The 16,309-nt window shown below is 50.4% G+C and overlaps 1 protein-coding gene and 1 non-coding gene across 3 annotated transcripts in view; one reads left to right on the top strand and one right to left on the bottom strand.

The window, feature by feature from the left end:
- The window catches only part of L (zinc finger protein Lobe), a 203,644-nt gene that overhangs the window by 31,357 nt on the left and 155,978 nt on the right, over window positions 1–16,309 (bottom strand). The window lies entirely within an intron of this gene.
- On the top strand, window positions 2,664–2,736 carry Trnat-cgu (transfer RNA threonine (anticodon CGU)). The gene has a single exon. It is a non-coding gene; the product is annotated as a tRNA-Thr (tRNA).

Raw genomic sequence — 16,309 nt, 5'->3', positions numbered from 1 at the left:
TCCTATTAGTCGAGAACGGAGGCTTCGCGCGCTGATCCCTCCCAAGGCCCGTGCTCCGACGTTCCTGTGTGCAGGAAACCGTCTTCTTTCAGGATTAGCGCCCACGCGTCTCCGGCGCCATGTGACCCGCAGGAGGGCGAGCGGCGGCATGGGCGAGCTCTAATCCGCCGTCTTGGCCGCCCGCGACGACGCAACAGGTTCCCCGCGACCACTTCCTGCAGCCGCCGCTCGCACGTGCTGGCTGCCGCCGCTGCCCGCGCAGCTGTACCCCGGCGCTCGCCGCCGACAGCGCTGGGCCGACCAGTCAGGCGGGGCGCCCACCGCGGCGTACGTAAAATGCCAAGGGCCCCCTTGCGTCACCGGTCTACATGGCACCTCGCATCCGACGGCGGGGGGACGCTGCAGCCGAAGCTCCGAGTGCCGGAACGGAGGTGACTAGACGATCGGATAAAATCAACTTCAGGTTTACGTCATTGCTTTGGAATCGCAAAAGGGGGAGAGAGAGAAAGAGTCGTTCGCGTAAAAGTCGGTCGCGCGTAAGTAATACCCTGCAGGGGAGGAATGATTTATGACATATCTTGCATAGCTCACCGTTTCACTACTCAGGGAGTGCGCTTGGTACGTACACAGGTAACTACTATAGCTACGATGGAAAGCCTAGCAATGCAGTGGCCCATTCAGCGCCCATGACGGGTCAGCACACATTAGTATTAAATTTGCTAATATCCCGGCCCTTAAGAAACCCCAATTCAAGGGAAACGCTAGGTGGTCGTTAAAGCATCACTTGTCAGGTTGGCTTTGTTCGGCTTACATATGCGATGGCGTTGTGCGTACCAAGCCAATTATATCGCCGCACACGTTCAAAAGGCGGTTCTTATAACGCCTGAGTGTATATGCCCTGATTTTGAAGATTAGCGCCGCCGGTGTATGCATGAAGCGTGTCAGTCAGGTGCGCCTGCCAACGGAAAGCGAGTACGCCGGTGTTTCAAGCTTGGAACTGTGTTTGACATACTTACAGTGTGGCACATACGTCGGTGTTGTTTCGAACAACGCTTTGTAAAACAGCCAATCAATTATTCAATCAATTAATCACATGTTTCGAGGGACCATGACAGCGAAAAATTTACCCGCCGGTGTTTCAACTCCTCAGAAGGCGTCGGTGGCAGCAAAGAAAGAGCGCTGCTAAACAATGTCGTTCAGTCGGAGCGTGAAGCCTGTCAACCGAGGTCACAGGGGGAAAGAATGCCGCGCGAGCAAGAAGATGCGTAGCTAGACGACCCCCAGGATGTGTGGTGCGGAATGCGGGAACGTTCGAAGCACGTCGTCCGATAGCGCACATAACGAAGCGCCGATCCCCCTTCTCTAGCGCTACCACTAGCATTCCACTTACTACATTGGATTTTACGGGCAGTAACCTTCGAGATTAACGTCGCGGGTGTATGAAGCTCGGCGATAAAAGAGGGCACAACGCCAAGAATGAGGTCAGCGGTGAAGCTGCCATGGAGGAATAACGTACGTAATTGTGCTGTCTTCAGGCGGGCTAAATAGATAAGAGAGGTAATTAGATAAATAATAAGATAAAAGATGGGTAAACAGTAAGAGAAAATTACGCCCATCTTCTCGCGAGGGAACCCTGATGTGATGCGACGCATCAGGAGGGAGCGTTTGGACTGACGCTGGTATTGGATTGCGTCAGTCCACTCGCTGAAGGGACTGTCGCTTCCATCACGTTTTCATCGGAAGAAATCAAGTCAAGCACGCAGTCGTCAAGCAAAGTGACGCGAAGTCGAACGAGAGCGAGCGCTGACTGAACCGCCGCAGCGCGCTACCCGCTTTATATTCACAGCGCCTGAAGGAGAGGAGACAGCGGAGGAGAGTCGCGCATGCGCGTACTTGCGCGACGGGAGCGGAGCGAAGCACGCGCACGCAGCTGTTGTTTATGATAATGAGACGGAGTGAGAGTGTTGCGCACAGCTGTCGGAGAGAAGAGCGGAGGAGAGTCGCGCATGCGCAGGTGGCGTGCGGACGCCGCCGACGCCGACGCAGGAGGGACATGCCTCAGAGCAAGAGATGCGTCGCATCTAATAATCAGAGCGCTTCCACCCCGTGAGGAGGGAAGTCCAGCGAAGCTGGCGCTCTGGTTGGATTTGCTATGTTGAGGTTTATATATACAGGATTTGCTATATTGAATTACAAGAACAGTGGCCCGCTGTCTACGTCACAGACAAAGGACACACACGATTAGTGGGTACAGACTATGACGTTTATTATAGCGCGTCTACGTCAATCATAGCGCAGGCTCTAGCGCACCGCACAGGTGGCCTCCGAAGAGCGTGCGGCATTGCGAAATGTCAGGGGCGAGAGAGACGCCGCTCGTAGCGAGGATAATACGCGACTCAAGAAAGGGGCGGTACGTGCGTGCAGAGGAGTACAAAGCGAGGTTGTAACCCCGCTCCCTCCGTGTATGGCCATGCTTCACTGTGAAACACATAATGTGGGAAAGCCAACTTACAAAAGCAAAACCTACGCCTTCACCTCTAAACCTCTTAGCCAGCGCCGCTCCGACGAGCGCCACTAGTCGGAGTGGCGCTGGCAACCACCCCCAAGCGCGCGAAACAATTACCTTAACATAGATACACCAGAAAGTGGAGGGAAGCGCAGCCCCGCCGGTAGCGTAGTGGTCATCGCACCAGACGCGTATTCTGGAGGTCGTGGGTTCGGATCCCACCCGGCAGCCCGGCAGGTATGTTTTTCTCTACTTTATATATATATATATATATATATATATATATATATATATATATATATATATATATATAATATATATATATATATATATATATATATATATATATATATATATATGTATATATATATATATATATATATATATATATATTTATTTATTTATTTATTTTTTATAAAAAACCTTACAGGCTCCAGGTGGAGCATAGGGTAAGGGGGGCATACAATAAAGAGGAACTTGGGGCATATAGCCAACACATTCTAAAAGGGAAATATAAACAAGATTAACAGGACATCATTATACATTTTTAATGAAAAGGTACCCACAAAATTTCATAAACACTCAAATCAAAAGAAAAATTCAAGGAATGTGTAAACAGAGATAGAAAGCATGGTTATCGGGTATGTGGGAAGCACACATGTGAAGTAAAAAGATTAGGAAAAATGCGCATTTAGTTCACGAAATTTGTCACGGTTTGTTATAGAAGCGATAGCGTCCGGAAGTTCATTCCAATGAGATATGGCGCGAGGTAGAGCCGATGAATTGAATGCAAGTGTTTCCCCATAGATACGCTTAAAGCTGAATTGATTGTGTAAACGTGACGAGACGCGTGAAGGGGGTTCGAGGGGGAGCGGGGATGGGTTATCACTATGGGCGTATTTGTGAAACAAACACAAAAGAGCGACCATGCGACGAACTTGTAGTGGTTGGAATGAAAGGTCAATTTTAATCTGTGTGATACTTGAATTGCGACTATAGTTCAGAGATATAAAACGGGCGGCTCTGTTTTGGATGGACTCGACCAGATTAATTAAGTAGCTTTGATGAGGTGACCATATAGATGAGGCGAATTCTAGCTGCGGGCGGACGAATGTGAAGTAGGACAATTGGCGCATGGCTGGTGGCGCGTTACGCAGGTTACGACGCAGGTGTCCCAAAGTTTTAGATGCTTTTGCGCAGATTGAAGTAATGTGAGTGGACCAGGAAAGTGTAGAAGTGAAATTGATGCCTAAATATTTGTAGGTAGTGGCTCGTGATATTGCTGCGTTATTTACATGGTAAGTGAAATCAGAGTGAGTATGCTTACGAGAAAAGGAGATAGTTTTGCACTTAGTTGTGTTTAACATCATTTGCCAAGTCGCGCACCAGGAATTAATTTGGTCGAGGTCTTTTTGCAAGGTAATGTGATCTTGGGCAGAGTTAATGACACGATAAATGATGCAGTCGTCTGCGAAAAGCCGCACGCATGATGAAATGTTATTGGGCAAGTCGTTAATGTAAATTAAAAACAGTAATGGACCAAGGACGCTCCCTTGAGGTACCCCTGAGGTGACGTCAGTTATAGTTGAGGAAGAATCATTCACGACGGTAAACTGTTGGCGAAGCGACAAGAAGTTTCGCAACCACGATAAAGTTAATGAGTCTATGCGGAGAGCTGATAATTTAGAAATGAGGCGACAATGAGCAACACGGTCAAATGCCTTAGAAAAGTCGAGGAATATGCAGTCTGTTTGCTGGTTATTATTTAAGTTGAAATGCAAATCTGAGGAAAATTCAAGCAACTGGGTATCACAAGAGAAACCTTTTCTGAAGCCATGCTGATTTTTGTGGAAGTACTTATTTTTCTCTAGGTGTCTGAAAATGTGCGATGCGATGATGTGCTCAAGTAACTTGCAGCAGATGCATGGTAATGAAATGGGTCGATAGTTCTCATGTGACGTTTTATTACCATCTTTGAATACGGGAATGACTTTGGCTATCTTCCAATCTGTGGGTAGCTGGCCTGAAATTAAAGACTGTTTGAAAATATGAAATAATATTTGACTTGAGACGTTTACTGTGTTTTTTAGTATCTTATCGTTGATGTTATCAACGCCACTAGAAGTGGATACTTTTAGATTATTAATGAGAGAGACGATTCCTTCAGGGGTGATATCAATTTCCTTCATAAAAGGGCAATCAAGGTCACTAACAATGGGCATATTGGTATGATCTTCTCTGGTGAAGACAGACGTAAAAAATGAGTTGAAGGCCGATGCGCACTGTTCATCAGAAAGGGGAGTGTCGTTATCAAACAAGCAGATTTTATTATCATCAACACAAGGGGAAATTGTACGCCAGAATTTTCTAGGGTTGTTTTTTAGAACAGAAGGAAGATCCTGGGTAAAGTACTTGGTTTTGGCCCGGTCTAACTCCAGCTTATATACTTTCAGGAAATCGGTGTATTTTTTCCATGAGGATGCGCGAGGCTCGTTCTTTGCATTTTTGTACAATCTTTTCTTTTTACTTCTCAATGTTCGAAGATTTTTATTAAACCATGGGTTAGTTTTGTGGTTACTGATACTAATTAGGGGTCCGTACTTATCGACTAACGAGCACAATTTGTGCTTAAAAAGGAGCCAGTTGGATTCCACAGTACGGTCGTTAAATGTTGGCAGAAAAACTTGATTAAGAAAGACATCCAAATCAGAGTTCATGCAAACGTAATTCCCTCTGCTATAATCGCGAATTTTTTAATTACTGAATCCTGTTTCTGGAGTAGGCATTTCAACGGTTAACTGGATTAGTTTGTGGTCACTAAATCCACCCAAATAAGATAACGGGCCTATGGTTTCAGGTGCAGTGGTGAAAATTAAATCTAAAACATTAGGTCCCCGGGTTGGTTGGTCTACAATTTGAGAGAAATTAAAGTCCAGAATTAAATTTAAGAAATTGGTTGAGCTGCTACAAGTGGATGACAACAAAGGCCAATCAATTTGCGGGTAATTGAAATCTCCAAGAAGGTAAACTTCATGCCCCCGATATTTCTTCAAAGCGAGGTTAATACTGTCAAACAAGTCATCAATAAATGAACTGGAAGCATCGGGAGGACGGTAGCAAACACCAATTAAGATTTTACTAGTTGAGGTCATGCAAGAAACCCAGATTATTTCTATAGGCGACTCAGTTTCAATGACGAAGGATGAACTTGTTTTTTTAACTGCAAGAAGAACACCACCGCCCCTTTTTTGGCGGCGGTCCCGTCGGTATATATTAAAGTTATACCTATCCGGAAGAACCTCGCTATTGCCTATTTGGTCATGTAACCACGTCTCGGTTAATGCCAAAATATCAGTGTCGCTGTCCTCAAGAAAAGAACAAATATAATCCTGTTTAGGCAGCAGACTGCGGATGTTAGTGAATGATAATTTCAAAGAAGGATTAGTACGACGTGACAGAGGCGGCTTGGGGACATGTTCTCTTTACCCATGCGAAGCTTGTCAACAGACAAGTTAAATTTCTGTTTTTGTATTTTTGCAAACTCGACCAGTTTGCGCCTTGCTAATCTTGTAGATGGTGAAAAATCCTCGCCAATCGACACGGTTGACCCTTTAAGTTTAAATGCGGATGAAAGAACTTTCTGCTTATCTTTGCAGAAGGAAAATTTCGCGATTATTGGCCTTTGTTTGTCGGGGGAATAACGGCCAAGCCTATGAACGCGTTCGAATTGAGTGCTCGTGCTAGGCACCTCAAGTTTATCTGTGCAAAGTTTGATAATTGTTTCTTCTGATGCAGCCCAATCTTCGTTCTCGTCATCATCAATCCCATAGAACAGCAGATTAGAACGTCGCATTCTGTTTTCCGCATCGTCGCACCTTAACGTAACAGTCTGTAACTGGTTTGTTAATGTGTGTAAAACATTACTAGAAGTGCCTTCCACTGGAGAGTTTTGAGAGGCAACACTAGTTTCAAGGGCAACAATCCTTTCAGTGAGGCGTTTAACTTCATTATCGGTTGCCAACTGTTTTTCCTTTAAACCCTGGAGTTCGTTCAGTATCGTCTGCTGCCCTGCTTCGATTCGGCGCACAGTTTCTAACACAGAGGCGAGGGTGTTAGAATCGCTATCTTTGTCAAGACTACCACCTTTCTTAGTGGGGCCGGGATTTGTTTCCACGTCCCCTGACAACAACAAACGCATGAAGTCAACACATTGTGAACCTTTCCGTGAAGGCAAGCACAACAACCATTTCATTTGTTCATAAACGTCTATTGGGCACGACACCGATATATATATATATATATATATATATACATATATATATATAGGGTATCCGCGAATAACAACATTTAATACGAGGTTTCGTAGTAGTACATGGGTAGGTTCCGACTAAACCTACGTTTGTCGGCAGGGGCGCATGGAATACGAATTCTCATCTCCAGAACTAGTGCAAAATGTTCTGTAGCTCTCAATCTAACGTATACATCTTAGAAGACATCATACTTAAATTGGCCGCCGAGACGAGTGCATCATTACGCCGAGTTTCATTTACTTGTCACAATTATTTGACAGTGAAGCAGTAAACGCCGCACTCCCGTCTGCTGTCAATACGTGGCCGTCTGCGGAGAGAGTGATGGTTGCAGAATACGGCCGTAACCCTTGTTTTATCCAAACTGTCCCGGAACAAACGAAATTGCGATTGGCCGCTATAGGACGACTCTAACGTTACGCCGAGCTTCGTCTACTTTTCATAATTACGTAGCTCACAGTGAGGTTGTAAATGTTGTGGAATTCCCGTCTGCACTAATATGGCTTGCTGTCATTTCATCTTCACAGTGGTGAAAGGGTTCTAAATTTTTCATTTCAAATGCATATATAACCCCGCGGAACTTCACAACGCTCGTAAGCAAAATAATTCCAATACCCAGTAATTGTTCGCTTTGGGGTGAGTACACCTATGGAAAGCTCAGCCGTATCCTGAACAGCCGCTGGAAACCTCGCAATCGTTGAAAGACAATAATCCTCCGCTCCTCTCGTGGTGCTATCCCAAGACTGGATATCCGCGTGTGCACCGGTTGGAGCGGGGTGGTGTACGGCTCTTGGCACCCCATTCCTTATCATTAAGGAGCCCGTTTACAAAAAGTGCGGTGACACGCCACTATCCCGGACGTGATAAAACTAGGACGTTATGCCATCCCTATCCATGCTGGGCTGAGTCCAGCAGTATAGTGCAATCGTATTGCTCAAAAGTATGCGGAAGCCTGGAAGCTTTTTTTTTCTTGTCATCTAATCGAAACATTCTAGTATTGCTTCTAAATTACGCCTAAAATGCGAATTCTACTCTTTCCATGTGCGAATTCTATGCGTCTTGTGCTGAGGTCTCAATAGAATCTTCGGTTTACCCGATCGCGATGGAGGAGTGGTTATTGGCATTTCGCTTTATGTTGTGAGCGAGGTTGTGGATTCGCTTTCCACAATAGCGGTGGCTGAATTTTTGACAGAGACTCTGCATGTGTGAAAAACGCCTGCGCGTACGGGCTTCATGTTTCGGCTCACATTGAAAAGCCTTTGCATGCGGCGTGAATCAATTCGGGGATCAAATGTCATGCTTTCTACAGCGCGATGGTACCTGTCATTCGATATTGAATTACAAAAAGAAGAAACAGAAGGCTGGGCTCGCTGACGACGCATTTCATTGTTGCGCCTGCCGTGCGCAGTTATTTGAACAAATTCGCGAGCGTACTTGAATGCTCTGAAATCTTTGGTTTCACGACCTTGGCTTGGCAGGGATAAAAGTGCCTCGTGTGCACTCTAACAGCATCAAGCTTTTTTTCCCCTTTCTTTCGGGGTTAGACTGTGAATGCACGCAACGTTTCAGGCGGCGCTCTCGCACATGTTATGAGCCAACGGTATGCAGTGCCCAATCAGGCGGCCAAGAAGGTGTCACTCTGGGGCCTGTATGCACATCGGAATACTCCGATATACGATTAAAATAGACGATTCAGGACGTAATAGACTTCCTCTGTAAATGAGACATCAACACATGAGCATTTGTCACAACGTTTGTTTTCATAAGGGTATATGTGACGATTGCGTTGCAGTGTACGCGATACATCCTGTTTACAGACAACAACAAAGAAACTAGAGAAAGCACGGGGAAAGTTTTCGGGCTTTTGGCTCAGGGGAGCAGTAGCAAGCGATTCAATTGGCCGGGCGAAAGAGTTATGGAGCCACCGTAGCGGGAGCTTCACCCGGCGGGCCGAGCGGCGCACCCCTACCAGGCGTCGTCTCGCGTCATCTGCTGCCGCACGCCGAGCGATTCAGGAGGCGACGACAATGCTGCCGCTGCGCCACTCTGGGGGCCGGTGGCAGCGCCCTGTCAGCGGCCCCAGTTCTCGCTGCCGGGGAGTCCAAAGTGCGTGTAAACACGGCTGCGGATACACTGGGCCCTCTCGCGAACAGAGCCAACGGGAACGGCATTGAGCGGCCGCAGCATATGGCACAGCGCAGTGCAGGGCAGAAAGAAATCTCTTAATAGCTCTTTCAGGTTTACCTTTTCGGCCGGCGGGTTTTCCGAGTGGGCGATTCCACCAGCGGCAAGCAGCGGCGAAAGCGCGATGGTCTCTTTGACGGGCCCACCTGCAGAGCGGCCGGCTGGTGCGCTCGCCAACGGGACATTGTGTCCCCCTCGGGGAGCCGCTGTCCGCCGCCCTACTGACAGGGGCTCGGGACTCGTGCCACATCTTAAGCCCAGATTCGACAAACCCCGGACAGCAGCTTAGCCAAGCTGCTCCGCCCGGGATGATTTGCATGGATCGCGCAGCGGGAATCGCTCCATGAAGTGCCGCCATGTTGTCCGCTTCCTCGCGGGGGCGCACACTGTGTAGCGCTGTTGTAGCGGCCTGTCATGCGCCCACGCGAGGAGCGCACAGCGTCACTTTTCGTGAGACATCCGAGGCGTATGCTGTCCTATTGTTCGCCAGGAAACTCACGTCCGTTGCGCGTGCGATAGCGTTCCGTGCGGCAGGACAACCGCGCTTGCGACTCCCGGATAACAAAAGTCCCGCTATATATAGGGAAATCAACGGCCCGACGCCGAAGCTACGCGCTCTTCCCTTCTCGCCAATTACACGCACTCATTTTACAGGCGAGACCGTTTTCTTTAATGCAGATTCATTGATTCTTTCATTTGTGCGTGTGTTTGTTCGGTTGCATAAAATCTACTGCATGAAAGTATTTAGAGCGTTTAGCGTCCTGTGCGTCCGACATGTGCGCAATTAGTCTACAAGTCTTTCCGTTCGCATGCGGCTGTAGACATTGTGTTTTTGGGGTGTGTAGCGAGTAGTTGACAATATCCGTTTCGTTCACGTGACAACCAAAGAAAATGACCGGTGCGAGCTTTGCGCCGAAATCCTTTCCTAGTCGGACGGGGGGCTCTCTCTGTCGACGACTTATACTCTAGTTACAGCGGCGAAGGTCCGAGATGCACCCGCAGCGGTCGAGAGGATTCTGTCGAATGCAGCTCTCTCTGCAGCCCGGCGTGGGGTGAACGGCGGAGCAATTCACGGCCCGGGCAGAAGACGGTGGTCGTGGTCCTCCTCGTGGACTCGGCGTCCCTCGAAGGCGCGCGTGCAGCCATTGGCGGCGCCCGTTCGGCGGGGCCTTTTGATGGCCGCCGGGGGCGATGCGGCGCTCGGGTGCGTCCGCCACTGGACGATGGGAGACCGGCGATGGTCTGGCGTGAGCGAGATCCTGGGTGGTCGCTCCTCCGGGCTCCCCCTCCCCTGCGCGGCCCAACGCCCCGGCGCTTGTCGGCGGCGGTATTTCGGCCGCCAAGGTAGTTATTTCTAAGGTGACGTTGTAATTTGAGCGGCAAGGGAGGCCACTTCCTCTTGTTTAAGCGACGGCCTGCGTGGGGCCCCTCTCGTGCCGCGCGTCTCTGACAGCAGCCCGTCTTACGGCTTCATCACCGACGGACGACCAAGCAGCTGCGCGGCCGGCCGACCAGAGGCCGCCGCCCCCGCCGGCTGCTGCCCCGGGAAAGCAGCGGCCCGCGCGTTGGACGCGAAGGAGAACTTTGAAAGCGGACGCCGAGCAATCTTAGCCATGACGTTAGTGCCCAGTGAGCGTCACTTGGTGGAAATAATCAAGAGACGTCATAGGTGAGCTCACTGTTAACCCAGCCTGTATCTGTGCAGTTCAGCCGAGCGAGGGGCTGCCACAGCCGTGGGAGGACGGTTACGACACAGTGTGAACCTAGCTCCGTCCGCATACTCACGTCCGCACAAGTAAACGTGCATTCGCTAAGAAGTCGACGCCCCGTTGTCCGGTAAAGAACATTCCCATATTTCACATCAGCGAACGAATGCTTTCGAACCTGCCACGGCGATGATGCGGCGGCGCAGCCAGCCCCCTCGGGCGACAGTTTCGAAATTGAGGCATCACTCTCACACATCGCCGGGCTGATTGTTTCCTCCGCGGCGAGGTGTCGCGGCGGCCAAAGTGCGCGCCGCCATCGGTCGCGGCTGCTGGGGATACGCATGGCTAATCAGCGGCGGAGTAGTCGGGCGCTGCAGGGAGAGGCGCAGTAATGACAGCGCTCCTCCGGCGAGGAGACCCCGTCGGTGGCGCTGGGACCACCGCGCCCCGCACTTTTGTTGCCAAAGCAGAGGTTCGCAGCAGTGGAAGCCACACAAAGCGGGCGTCCTGCCGCAGCCCAAAAATAAGCAATCCGAGCGGCACGGGAAAATTGTTTCCTAACTACCTCCGGATGCTCCCGGCGCAGGGGCGATACGTGCCGGCGGCTTCCAGTTGGTCCAAGACCCCCCGCAAAGGCGCCGGGCTGCCTCTCTTTCTCTCTCCTTTTTTTTCAAGCGCGAGCAGAAGGGAAAAAAAAAAAAAAAAAAAGGAGCCCGACGGCCGGGTTTCGGCGTCATCTGGCGTCTGCGGCCGTGATGAGTGCGGCGAGAAAGCGTGGCGTTCCGAAGGGCCGGCCACTCGGCGGCCGATAATCAACGAGCGCCGCCGAATGAACTCGTTCCGCGACGGCTTCCGGAAAGTGGTCGCTGAAGATGGTTGCGCGACAATGAGTTTCGACAGGCGGCCGCCGCAGTGCGCCGAGTCATAAGCGAGCGGAAGAGAGCACCGTCGAGGAAGAAAGAAGTGGGCCGACAGGAGGCGCGCCACTTCGCCCAATTGTTAAGCTCGACATCAATTATGACCCGCGCAAATGATGGCAGCCATTGCCCGGAAGAAGGGCCGCTGTAAAGACGCGGGGAGGTGTCGCGCCGCTCGGGCTCCCGCTTGCGTCAGCCGCTCAGTGCGAATTCGACACTGTCCAATGCTCTCGCGGGAACCGACGCGGAATGCTGGCCAATAAGCGCGGCGGGAGCAGAGTGGACGGCGCTCTCAGCTCAGGGCTGGCGAGCGCCGTTAACTCGTGGCGATGAGAGAACCATGGGGTGCAACAGGCTGCTCAAACGCGTCATAATGTTCACCAGACTTAGGAAACACCTCGGAAAACAGCTGTTGATGCATCAAGAATAGGACAAGAATTAACAACTAATTGAAATTGAAGGGGGGGGGGGGGGCAGCAAGACTGGACGTGCGAAAAAATTCAAAACACATCTGTAATTGTACTGTCAATAAGCGCGCCATAACCCCGCAGTGCGCACTATTCCAAGCGACTTCAACCTCCACTATGCCACGGCGTGGTTTCGGAAGGATTTTGTGTCCTTGCAGGCTTACGGTTCAATGTTCACGCTTAACGTGCGCTATACTAAGCAATTTAAAGCGCACTTAATAAACTTCAGGAAGCAGGCTACGTGCATTCTCGCCGAAAACGTCATTAAGACCAGCATGCATTTCGTCAACAGTGTTTGCGTATTTCAATGTCATCTACATTGAGCTAGAAACTCCTAAAACTCCGACTGCTGATAAATCAAGGGTCGCCCCTCTCCCAAATCACGCTTGCAAGCAAGGCCGAGAACTGAAGGAATTCCCCCCGAAAGTCCGATTGTCATATAATAGTATTGCCGCTGCAGATAACTCGGGTGTGGCCGGCGGCCAAGCACGCGGCGGTCCTGCAGATGAAGCCCCTGGACGAGTGGGCGTCCCAGCTTGTTTGCGGCTCTGCATGGCGAGTCTTTGTCGTCAAGTCCATCAGTGGCCGCGGAAGGCGACACGCCGGGACGGCCAGAGCGAGTGCGCTCGAGCGTCCGGCGCGGGACAGCCGGACTTTAATGAAGGTCTCCGCTGAGTCCCACGGGAGCCCGTGCGGGTTTTGTTCAACGCTGGGGGCGGCCGCGAGCACGCCGGGTGGCCGCCGAACGAGCAGCGTCTCCGCTTCTGGTCGGCCGGCGCCGCCTTCCATTTGGGCCACGACCGAGCCAAGGTCGCTTCGCGTCTCAATGAAGCGGGCTTTTTCAAGACGCGTCCTCTCGGGGCGTATTCTCCGCGGCCAACGCCCGGGCTGGGAGATGAAGCTCGGGGAATGTCGCCGCCGCGGACTGCGGGCACGGCGTCGAGTCACGGGGCGGTAGACCGCCGGGGCGAGGCAGGCGGGACACCCGCGGCACCACCCTTGCTCCCGGACACACCCGCGCTGGGCACCCTTGGAGTCGTGCGACCGTCGGAATGCCCACGCGCATGCGCCGCCGCCGCCGACCTGGTGTGTGGCCATTAGTCTCTCGGCTGCTGCTACACTGCATGTGCGCACGGCCCTCGCCAATTCCGTCGCCCATGAGCACCACCTGAGACGCCACTGATGTTTTGTGAAGGCGCCTCCCCTTGCTAAGACCCCGAAAGGCTTCGGCCAATACGTGCTATACTTTCAACCAGAAGCCCCCGGGGTGTGTTTTTGAACGTGCACAAGCATTACGTGAGGTCCGTTTAATGCCCTATTGATATACCTTTGTATTGGGCGCTATAAAAAATGCTGCGATCTCCGCCGCAAACTGCAAAAAAGAAAAAAAAAAACTTTTCGTAATTCACCCGCCACGAATATGCACACACGCATTAGTGAAATCGCGTTGTCGTATGGTAGCGTCAAAAAGGGTATAATTTAGAAGCATGTCGTTCTGAATTTTTAGGGTGCCCTTCGTGAGCAGCTGTGTTCAGGAGCACAAGATATGGCCTCCCTCTTCCGTAGGACAGCCCTTCCAGATTCAAATAACGCAAAGCGCGGAAAGCGAGCCAAGACGGCGCCTTCGAGGCAGCGCAGAGCACTTGCACTGCCTAGCGGGATGTCATACAAGAAGCGAAAAACACTCCACCTCGGACGCACATGTGTCCGCGCCTTCAACGGTCGAGGCGTCGCGCAAGAGGGAGCGAGGCCCGGCCAGCTCCCCGGAACATCTCAATCGCGCCGCGGCACAAAGGAGTTGCACGAGCCCCCGCGGCGCGCGCTGACCCCGGTGCAGGCCCCATTGACCTTTCGATTGGGGGCGGTCGCCACAACGGTCGCCCGTCCAGCTGTGGCCCCCGTTGTGGCCGCTGTTCAGGCCGCAGCCGGCCGCCCATTTTTAGAGGAGTTTCCAGCGAATTGGACATTCATTACGTCCCATTTAAAAACGGGGAGCGTCCGTGGGCGGAGGGAAGGGGGGCGCAGGGGGGCTCGATGACAGTTGCCCTGTTAGGGCGAGCCTCGTCGGCAGCGAGCCGTCGTCGAGCCTTTGTTGCGCGCCCCGGACTCCTTGTTCGGCGCCCGAGAAGGAGCGCCGCTCGGGCTGCGGACAGGCCGTCGTCGCCCTGTCCCCCACGCGCTGTCCAACTCTATCCCGACCAGCGAAACAGGGGCCGACGAGCCCGCCCGCATGGTGGTATTCGCCGCGAGCTCGACATGTAGGTGGCGCCAGCGTCGCGCAGCTAGTGTGGATGCTCCGCTGAGCGGCCCGTAAGAATGCACACTGTGGGCGCGCTTCGTGCCTTTTTCTCGCCGTATGTGCGCATGAAAGGTGCAAACAAGAGTGGTATGCTGTAGTTCGGTTACTCAACGTTCAAATGTATAGCATGGAGCCGGCAGTCAGTTTTCATTATTACGCCAAAAAACGCGACGACTGATCGGGAATCTCAGAATGGCCGTAATTGTGACAATGAACTTGTACGCTGTGGCTCGTAGCAAGCTCGATCTTTCCAGACTATGGCTTTGAGCCTTCAATAAAAGCATAAATAGAAACAAATCAGGAAGCCTCGATCTCTGAAATTCTGTTTACAACGGCAATCTCAATCCCTTTCACTGGTAGCATGACGCATTCTTGCATTTGTGGGTTGCTCTGAAATGGTAACACTACTTAACTGCCCCGAAATTCTTTCTAAGAGCTTACGATATTTTTTGTGTGTTCAAAAGGCAACATAAAATTACTGAATTTTGATCAGCGCAGAGATATAAATGTAACCGCTCTAACGGGTCTTTTAAATGAAATTTTAGCGACTCTGAAGGTTTCATGAATAACGGTTTCGGATCACTTATTTAAAGCTTTCGTCGCAAGTGAACTTGCGAATTGAATTGTCAACGCACGCAGTACAATCAACATCTCATGTTTAGCTAGGTTTTCGCATAGTGACAAGCAGGTTTACAGCGTTCAAACCATGCTTCTGGGACCTCAAAGTGAGCACAAATTTTCTGTGACGGCTGCTCTGTTGACCATTTGCGTTCCTTTTAAAATCTAACAGGTGCCTGCAACAGCGAGATGTGTTTGCATTCTTGCGTATAAGGTCGCGTACGAACCCTAGAGATGGCAATAAATGAAGTTGCGCTGTTGCAGATGTAGTAAAACATTTCCTTTTTATTTCTCGTTGCAAATCAGCGTAACGGGTTCCATCGCCTTTGTCTTGGCATTTAATTCTTGAGGATTGGTTAAAAAATGAAATTCTGCGCATTTCTTTTTTTTTCGGAAAGGGGGAGGGGGTCCTGCCAACGTTGCAAGAGCAGCGAGAAGAGAACGCATGTAACGCGCGCGAAAAGCCAAACTATGGTTATCACTATTACTTACAATCGAAACTACACTAGGCGTCGTGTTCTGTAGCGGTGAAAAAGCAGTACACGTATTTTCCAAAATGATTAACCCCCCTTTGGTCCGATATTGTCCAGGAATTGTGGGACGCCTTTTTCAAAATTGCATTGAAAGCAAGCATTGTGGGAAAAAAACTTAAAAAAAAAAAACAGCGCGTCATGGCACACACCCCACACACATGTGGGCAACAACGTGCATTATATCACGCGTTTTCTCCTCTTTCTTTAAACTTAGGTCCACCTTAAGAGGTTAAGACGTGAACAAATTAGGCATTTGGTTATGCTGAGTGAGACACGTTTCTGGACAAGGTGATTCATGTCGGATTTGAAAATGATATATATGAAAATGACACACGAAATGCCATATGACTGACGCAAGCTCACAACAGCTTAATTTTACCGAAATATTCCCCCTAAATACTCTTGCGCATCCATAGAAACGTATTTTAAATAATACGTAAAATTAGCAACTCGATACAGTTGAATAAATGTTTATTCCTCCTCCAGAGTATAACCAAGGACTGTCCAAAAATGGTATTTATTTTAGAAAAGGTACGGGAAGGACACGATCACACAGGCGCTTGCGGGTGTGCAATACGTGTCCGCGGATGGGCGATAGCGCACGGGTCGTGTGCAGTGTAAATGTTTTTGTTTGTTTCTTCTTTCTATAAGGACACAGCGGAATTTTGCAAGGGTGTGGAATTTGCACGCGTATGCACAGGTCTTGTCGCTTCTTACCCGTTTCGTATACTAAACTTTTATCCTTGAAATAATCGTCACGCCAGCTTCAAAG

This window comes from Haemaphysalis longicornis, unplaced genomic scaffold, assembly GCF_048455015.1.
Source record: "Haemaphysalis longicornis isolate Haplotype H1 unplaced genomic scaffold, Haemaphysalis longicornis Haplotype H1 scaffold_1, whole genome shotgun sequence".
NCBI classification, from domain to species: Eukaryota; Metazoa; Arthropoda; class Arachnida; order Ixodida; family Ixodidae; genus Haemaphysalis; species Haemaphysalis longicornis.
Note: the sequence above shows the minus strand (reverse complement) of the source record. Positions and strands in the feature narration are given on the sequence as shown.